Genomic DNA, 9282 nt, shown 5'->3' with positions numbered 1-9282 from the left:
ATAAACAGATCCCAGGTAAGCTATACCTGAGCATTGCTGTTGGCCCACCAATATGCAACAACCCTTTAAAATCCCTAAAATGAAGCCATGAACTTGCATGCATTTTCGCACTGCCAGCTCTCCCTAGCCTTGTGGTATAGAAAAGGCTCGGGGATGACCTTGAAGATCTGACTCAGCATGGGGGAAAAGAGGGAGGGAGGGAGGGAGGGAGGGAGGGAGGGAGGGAGGGAGGGAGGAAGAGAGGGAGGAAGGGGGATAGGAAGTAAGGAAGGGAGGAAGTGAGAGAGGGAGGAAGAGCCTTTTTCCAGCACCCATTTCTGGCCTGTTGGACTGTCCATGTTAACCTCAGGAACGCAAGGGGAGAACTGGTAGGAAGGAGTTGCTGCGATGGACCTGGACTAGACATGAATTTGAATTTCTACTTGCTATAACCACCCCTGACTAATTCTTAGGATGAAGGCACCCAGTCCTCTCTCCTCATCTGCAGCCTGCTGTGAGATTAGCCCACACATGGGGAAAAGTGAGACTGTTTCCGTACAGGCAACATTGCATAGGATTGTCCCAGTTATGACTAGGATTGGGTCAGTTTTAAGAAATCTAGTACTGTTCCACAACTGGTGAAGGCAGAATATGCCCTGACTGTTACTCTTGGCAATGAAATAGTTTCTTAGTGGCTCAGCATCCAGAGCTGGGGTTAACCCAGCTTCCTCTTAATTCAAACACCAAACCCAGAAGGAAACAGAAGAGCAGCTCTGCTGGAAGTACATTGTGGAGACAGTGTTTTTTGTCCTGACTGCTCAGATTGCAGTAGGGTAACTATGACCTGACAGCCTGGGCATTTATTTGCCAGCACTGCAAGCTCACATGGGCTGTAAACAGCCTGCAAACATGCCAGTAAGTGCTCTCCTTGCTGGGGAAGAACTGAAGGCCAGACCTTTTGTCAGAGTCTGTGTCTACCCTCATGCTGTCACTAGAGATGATAGGAGGGACTTCACTGGCATCAGTGGCTTTCAGGAGGTGTAAAAGCAGCCTCCTTCTGCAAGGGTAGAAACAGGCTCCCGCGGCAATGGGTCAGACGCCTGAATGTTGCATCTCTCGAACACGAGGGAGCATCTGAGATGTGTGGCCTGTGTGCCACTGTGACTGGAGAGCAGAGAAGGCAGGACAGCAGGAGGTGTGCTTGACTGGCTGAACATTGCCCTACATGTGCATTTCTCAGTTATCTCAAAGGTTTTATGACTCAGAAGTTTATTTTCATGGGTGGGGAAAAAGGAAATTATTGCATTATTTCTTGTTTATGTACCACAGTGTGCCTCCAGAAACACAGATGTTCTTACAGCTCTTGATACTGACAAAGCAAAGATTAGTTTGGTTCAAACCATCTCATTTTTACCAAGCATCAGGAGGTACCCCTCCCCTCAGGAGCTGGCAGAAAAAAGTGGTTTGGTAACTGATGTTCACATCATATTTTCTCTAATTTCACATTGAACCGGAGACACAGAACAAGCATAATTTCCATGATAGATTGGAGATGTAATAGGAAAGCCATCTAACAGGTGAAAAATGAAGTGGCCCCTGACATGGGCAGTTACTCCCTCCTGCCTGTCACAGCCTTACCCACTGCTCCCTGAAGTCTCCATGTAATAAAAACTGCGCTCATTTTGCAAGCTCACTGCAGGCCAAACAGCTGTTAATAGCACTTGACTGTGCTTCTGTAACCATCTGCAGGCATTCGGCTCCTATGCAGGGTATCTGCACGCTGCTGCTTGAAGTACCTGTTGTGATACCCAGACTGCTTGTAGTCCAAGGTGGGATGCAAAATCTGACGCAGCAGAAACAGGCTTCGTTGTGGGCTGTCTGAGCTTGCTGGCAGCCTGGGTACCTCCCCGTGCTTTCACAACTGACCATGACCAGCTCAGTTGTGTCTGTACATATCACAGCTTCACCTCCTGGCAGTCGGGTGCGTGTTCCTGAGACAGCAAGTGCTTGGAGTGGGATCATCTTTTTGATTCATGGTGATGGTCCAGGCTGCTAACAGGCCCCTTGGAGTTTGGTGAGGAGGGAGCACACCCACCCCTGCCACAGCCTGGCCTCACTGCTGACAAAGTGGGTCCTGGCTACAGCATGAGCCCTGCAGGTGGAGGTGTGGGCAGCATGGGGATGGGATGTGTGTATGCTGGATGGGGAAGCAGATGGGTAACAAGCACAGGTTGCCAGAACTTGGTAGTAAAAACCTTATTTGAAAAGTGCATTGTGTGTTACAGGTTCCTAAAGAATAGTTACTTCTCTGCTTTTACTGTGCCTTCCCTTTGTGGTCCAGCATCACAGGCATGACTTGATGGCTCTTTGGACCTGGAGAAGCCCTCCTCTTTCTAGAGTAGACCATGCTCAGATGTGCCTCATCACCACCATCGGTGTCTTTCCATGGTCTTAAAATCATTTAAAGGGGTTTCATTAGCAAAAGAGGATCTACTTTGAAAGAGGTTTTTTTTCTTTAATAGATGTTCCTCTTTGTGGTTATCATATCTTATTCCAGTCTTGTTTTTGTAGTATTTTACTGAAACCCAAGTGAGTTTCCCTACTCTTGTTTTCTTTCGCAGGATTCATTACTTCCTCCCATGAATATTGACCAGCATGAAGTGAATGCAGTCTTTTTTTAAAATACCTGATATCTTCAGCTTTTGCTATTTCAATTACATTAGCCCCAAGCTCACTGTACTATCTACTGTATAAGCAAGGGGCTAGGAAAATTGTTAATTTTCAAAACAAAATGCATCCTTAGACCTAGACCTGGAAAACTGATGAGCAACATAAAGTTGTAACTATGGCTTGACTAGACCTCAACATTTAACATAGATGAATCTGCTTTAAGTGATGCTAACACAGTTTTTCTGCCTACTCCTCAGTCAACACGACATGGTGGGGTTTGATTAAAGGAAAAGGATTTCAAAATCGTGTTCCTATACTTGGTCACCAGACTGAATTTGAAATGTTCAAATATGCCTGTCTGCTTTGCCTTCATGCTAATCAATCACAGAGGGGAACTGGCACATCACTCATTAGCTAACCAATTAGGCAGCACAGCTCACAAGGTCTAAGTCAAATATTGGGCAAGATAGCTGTCCATCACATTTGAAAAATAGATTTAGGAGTTAATGGTCTGTCCCCAGACATGTTATGAGCAAAAAAATAGCCTAAATGTATGAATCAATTGTTACCGTGAACAATTCTCCTATTTTTTCCATTCAAAACACAAGATAGTTAAATACATGCCATTATCCCCATTTTCCTAGATTCATAGATCTTAAGGCCAAGGGGGTAATTAAGATCAGCTCGGTTGACCTGCAGCTTAATACAGGCTAAAAACTCTCTTCTGACTATTTCTGCATGGAGACCACAATTTTTGCTTGGGCAACAGTACATCTTTTAAAAACACAGATAATTATGATTTGAAAATATCATGTATTACAGAATCCGGTACATCCCTTTAAGCTGTTTGGATAATTAACCTAGTCACTAACATTTTTGTCTTGTTTCTAATCTTTCAGCTTTCAACCGTGGAATCTTGTTACTCCTTTACACCACAAGATTACAGATCCATCTGCCAGCAGAAATCCCTTTCATAATGGTTTGTAAGTCAGAATCAAGTTACCTTTTGTCTTCTTTTGAATGAGCTAGAAATACTAAGCTTTGTTAGTCTTTTACTATACAGCCAGGTTGTTCCATCTTGGATTATTCTTCCAGTTTTCACCCGAACCTTTTCTTGTTTTAGCTTTTATGAGGCAGACACAAAATTTCCTTAGAACTGCCAAAACCCATAGCTGGCAGTTCCCTGCCTGGGGACTACATCCAGCCTCACAGAGCTGTGAATTAGGCATTAACTCAGAAAGAAGGGTCCACTGAGAACAGAGCTGAAATTTGTCTCGTTCTGGAATGCATCGATGGTGGCTTGAGTGCCTCTATTGCATTCAAAGAAGCTAAAATCCAAGCCAGTAACGCAGGAAAACTTTGTCATTTAAAAACCCAGTTTCATGATGTTGAAAACTTTTAAAAGCCAAATCATCCTGGAGAAAGAGTTTAAAATGCAAGACATCACAGTAGTTTTGTTTCCCTGCAGCTCCAAATCGGTAAAGAAGAGGTAGAAAAGTTCAGAGAAGGACAAGAGGCATGATCACAGATATAGTGAAAATACTTTCATTCAAGGAGTTATTAAACATACTAGACTTTGTCAGCTTGGAAAAGAGTTGATTGAGAAGGGAAGGTGACAGAATGCAACTGAAAATAATGCAGGAAAGGTGAATGGCAATGACTGAGTGCAAAGATGAGGAGGCATCAAATGAAAAGACAGAGTGAACAAAAAGAGGTGCTTCTTTTTCTGTCCTCTAATAAACTTGAATGTTTCCTGTCATGTGGGCTGTGTGACTGCTAAAAGTCTATGCATATTCCAGAAGCAACTGGGTAAAGGAAGGGATGAAAGATCCAGTAAAGGTCCCCAGTGACAGCTCAGACTGCTCTTGGGGGACATGTGGGGCCCAGAGTGGTTGAAAGAGAGGTACTGGGAGGCACTGGCTGTGTTTGAGCTGTTTGGTTGTTTGTACTCCAGGCAAACTGGCCACTGCTGGAGGGTCACTTTGGAAGGCCTTTGATCGCACTCTTTCCTGCTGTTCTCATGGTCTTAAAATGGGAAGTGTAATCGGGAATTTTAAACAGTTGCTTATTGCATGCCCCAAAGCCATACAGCTGCTCAAGTAAGAGTAAAAAAGTTGCACTGGCAAAAAGAACCAGGTTGGCTTGAAATAGGCAAGTGTAGCTGAATACAAATGCACACACACTCAGAGGAAAAAGAGATAGTAAAGAATATAAATTATTCTAAACTGGTGGAAAACTAGAAAAAATCTTAATGAAGTGACAGGATATGAGGAAAAAACCTAAGGCAAGAGGGTGAAAGATGGGGAAAAAAAGGTTTTGATACATCTCATAGTACAAAAAAATCCTAACAACTATTCTAGCCTGTAAAAACATGTTTTTAATGTAGAAATGTCAAATAGTTTCAATATATCCTGTTGTTCCAAGCGGGTTTTTGAAAAGTCTGCATGAAGAATTCACAGAGGGTGAAGATGAAATCTGTTCCCTTCCAACAGTAACTTGGCAATATGCGGAGCAAGAGCTAATAAGCCGGCTGTTTTTAACCAGTAGGTCTGTCTGCAGCAAGAGCTTTAAAGAGCTGGATGAGGAGGTGTGTGGGCTATTAAAGTTGGTAAATCATAGGAATGCTAGAAAGACTTGTCTGGAGAAAAAGCTGATACAGATATTGGTAATTATAGGCATATCAGCTTGACATAGTGAGCATGAGCAAAGTAGAGTGATTTCATTAACAATAAGGTAAAAAGAAAACTACACTTAACAGTAATCAGTTTAAGCTTAAGAGAAACAAATTATTCAATAACAAGCATGGTACCAAATCAATTTGTTTTGTGGTAGAGGTGTTGGGGGTAATGTACTCATAATTCTCTAAGTATTTGTTATAGTATTGAATATTTTTATTAAGAATTCTTCAAAATAACATGACATATTAAGTGGGATTAAAAATATGGTAACATACTGGGTCCAAAATCTGCTGTCAAGGCCCATCTTCAGTAGGAAACTCTTGGCTTTCTTAACCTGTGCTGTTTAACCCCTGGCAGTATGAATTACCTAAAAGCAAATCTATAAGTATTGTTGAAGGCTGGGGAGAGAGGATAATGAAGAAGACACATCATTGAGCTGATTTACTTCTTAAAATGGAAGACTGCAAATACGGTGTGCTTCAGTACAGCCAAAAGTGAAGTGACTCTTGTGGGGAGAAGATTGCACTTACAAAAAGGGGGATGCTGCTTTGGGTAACAGCAAGCCCAGAAAGGACTTGGCCAAGAAATCTGATTCTGAAGGGCTCCTCACCCTACAGGCATAACAAGACCCAACAGCTTGGAGCTGAAGCTATAAAATTCCATTTTGAGTTAAGATTCCCCCTTTTTAACACCGGGAGTTCCTAGCCATCTAACTGCTTCCTAAGGTTTCTAGCAGATTCTTTGTCACCATAAAAGGAAATAAAACTCTTTTATATGGGAGATCATACTAGAAAAGCCATTTTCACCTTTTTCAGTAAATGGACTTCTGAAAATTTCTGTACACCTACTGCTCTTTTTGTGCTCTTCTACAGACCTCCTAGAAGTAGCCATGGACACATCAGGAGATCAAACTGGCCCATTGATCCCTTCTGCGTATCTAACCAACACATTTCCAAGTCAGTTTCTGAAATGGGCATAGTATTACTGTAGTAGTTTCACTGGATTTATAGAAATGGTTCCTCCACCTCCTTGGTATTTCCTCATGTCCCCTCCATAGCTATACTGTTGCATGGGATGCTCAGCTGAATGATCAGCTGATAATCCTCAACCTTTTTCAGTATCCTGCAGTCCAGCTTCTATATGTCACCATTTCTTTGTTCCTACAGGCACGCTCTGGCTCCTACATTATCAACCACCCAGATTGATATGTATAAACGAGTCACCTCCCTCACCACTTCATACTCCCTTATTTTTAGGCTCAGCTAAAACATTGTCATTGATAATTTTAATAATTTAATTCAGATAATGCACAATTAAATGCAGCTAGCTTGCAAACTAATAATAAGCAAAGATCTTTATTGCCCAGCCTAATTCCTGACCACCTATAAAGACTCTTTGACTTTCATGGGAGCTGGATTAAGATTTGACCAGGGAAGTTATATTAGGGTTAGGATTGCAATTTTGCATTTATCTTGTTTTTCCTGCTTGGATTTTGAGACAACACTTCTATCTCAGTTATTTCTATAACGGCAATAAGGGATAAGGCCAGGATTCAATTAAGTTGAAGAATGAAAGGCAGAAGAAACATTCTTCAGTGGTGCAGGATTGTTTCTTTCTGCAGAAGCACACAAAGTGCCTGTTTGTTGTGTGTGCAATTGCCAAGATGAGAAGTTAGAGACAATATTGATTTGGGCTCCCAGCTCTTTGGAAGCAGGCACTGGGTGGAAGCCAAGAAGGCTGAAGTCTAAATGCAAAGTCAGTCAGGCTCAACGGGCCATTCTTTGAGAGAGGGGATCCTTCTTTTCAGCTTTTGCACCTGTGTGTGTTGCGTGTGTGTGCATATGGAGCTAACAGGAGGCAGCATTGTCCAGGGACCACAGCAAGGAAATGAAGGGAAGGACACTCCCAGCTAGTTCACGGTTCCAAACTCTCTTGCTGGGTTGGAAGGCAGTCCATGTGAACTCTTCCCTAGCCTAAATTTAAGTGCAACAGGATGCATGACATGTTGAGGGTGGTTGGAGGGGTCTAAATGAAAGCTGAAAAGTAAGCAAGTAGTAAGCTTCATTATGAAATTTCATAAATCCTTTTCCTAAATTTTGGTGGATATTAGCTTTTCATATTACTTCATGACTTTGTAAGTCACGAACTGCGACCTTCTTTCACCAACCATGAGACAACTTAATCCAAATTGATTTGATTTTTAATTTTTTCAGGTAAACCTTACAAGATTCTGCAATAATTGCTCGACGGTGACTTCACACAGGTAAGGAGAATTACAACTTCACCAGCCCTCCTGGGCAGAGTGTTTGGACTAGATGTGGAAGGTGAAGTCTTCATAATTACTGTTTTCTGCCATTTGAAATGTTTCTGCCATGTTCTCTTCCTGATGAGGGGAGCTTGATGACAGAACTGGCATTTCTCTAGCACAAAACTGGTTGAAAAATGTGAATTTGAATTCTCTTTTTCTCTTTTATAAACAATACAAGTTATATAATAACATTTATATGGCTTATGACTCTATCTGGTTTTTGTGGCCTGTAAACTTGGAAAACGTGAGCCAAAGGGCAAAAGCACTCCGAGAAATCGATATAATACAAACAGCCCTGCACAGCCAGCCTGCAAGAAAAATGTGATGGTTGACAAATTCCTTGCTCCCCGCAGTAGTCTGGGTTCTTGGCTAACCTCAAACATGCATCAGTTAAAGCTCTATGTGGATGGTAGGATTTTGCTCACATCGGCATTGTCTGACCTCTCCATTTCTGCTGTATATGTGCGTCACCTCCTGATTGCTCTCTCTGTAAAATAATCCTCCTTAAATTATTTAGATACATATTCCACCTTTCCCTTGGCTGCTGTTCTAATTCTGGTGAGTGAAATGACCTCAATTAGAAATTCTTGCTTAAACATACAATATCACTGAGAGGGTTGCAGTTTGTCTTGTCCCTTCTTGCTTTTCTCCAAGCCCCATTTTGTATGTTTTTTCTTGTCTGCAACTCATTAGCTCCTGTCATTACTTTTCCTTAAAACAAAACTAACCAGAAGATAATTATTCAGTTTGCAAAAAGGAATTAAAAAATGCCGTAATTAAGGTTACAGTTTTCCTTTTTACATCCTTGAGGGGATACTATGTTCCCTAATTACATAATCATACAAAACCAGGCCTCATACACACATATGTGGATGTTTTATATCAACAGGGGTTTTTTAATTATTTCATTAGAAATACTTCCAATTTATGGCAGCAAAAGTAAGAGTGGTATTATAGCTGTTAATTTGTAACTCAGAGCCTTTTATTGTTGCTCATGTTACTGTACTAATTAAGATGCACAGCACTGAATGTCTCTTAACCACACTGTTTTAGTATCACTTCCAAATATGTTTTGCACATTATTCTTATGTCAAAATCAGCAATAATGTGGCTACAAAAGTAGTTGTTTTCTGACAGAGAAAGGACTTTAGCCTTACCAATTCTTGCAAAGAAAATTGTGTTTCATCCCAGCATCCATTTACCTTCAAAGATTTTTTTTTTTTTTTTTTTCAGGGAAATGGTCTGGAACTTGCTCTGAAATTTAATTCTGTGGCCCACCAAAAATTTTATCACATTTGTATTTTTTAATTCAACCATCTTACACTTCTGGTGCTTCCTCATTTATTCTGCATTACCCACGAGAAAATCAGGACTGATGACATTGAACTCTGACTTTCACATGAGCCGAGGCTTTCCTTCGGGTCAGACTTTTCAAGGTCACCCCTGGCTCTTACATCCATGTGATCTGAAGTTTATTGAAAATGCACTTCGATTTTTTACCACATCTTTCCAAAAGGCAGTTATTTTGTAAAGAAAACCTACATCTGTCTGACATGATTTGCCTTTCAAAAACCTCTCCTGACTCATGATTAATAAATAATTCTCTCAGAATGTACAGTTTATGGTCCAACTGTTTGATCCCTAATC

The 9282-nt window shown here is 41.3% G+C and overlaps 1 long non-coding RNA gene across 1 annotated transcript; it reads left to right on the top strand.

Annotated features, from left to right (window-relative positions):
• Nucleotides 1-3598: 3598 nt before the first annotated feature.
• Nucleotides 3599-9043, top strand: LOC127469360 (uncharacterized). The gene is made up of 3 exons (XR_007903960.1): nt 3599-3632; nt 7541-7590; nt 8869-9043. It is a non-coding gene; the product is annotated as an uncharacterized LOC127469360 (long non-coding RNA).
• The last annotated feature ends 239 nt before the right edge of the window (nt 9044-9282 follow it).

This window comes from Manacus candei, unplaced genomic scaffold (assembly GCF_025592945.1).
Source record: "Manacus candei isolate 608988 ecotype Guabito, Panama unplaced genomic scaffold, ASM2559294v1 h1tg000017l, whole genome shotgun sequence".
NCBI classification, from domain to species: domain Eukaryota; kingdom Metazoa; phylum Chordata; class Aves; order Passeriformes; family Pipridae; genus Manacus; species Manacus candei.
The sequence above is the reverse complement of the archived record's forward strand: the minus strand, read 5'-3'. Positions and strand labels throughout refer to the sequence as shown.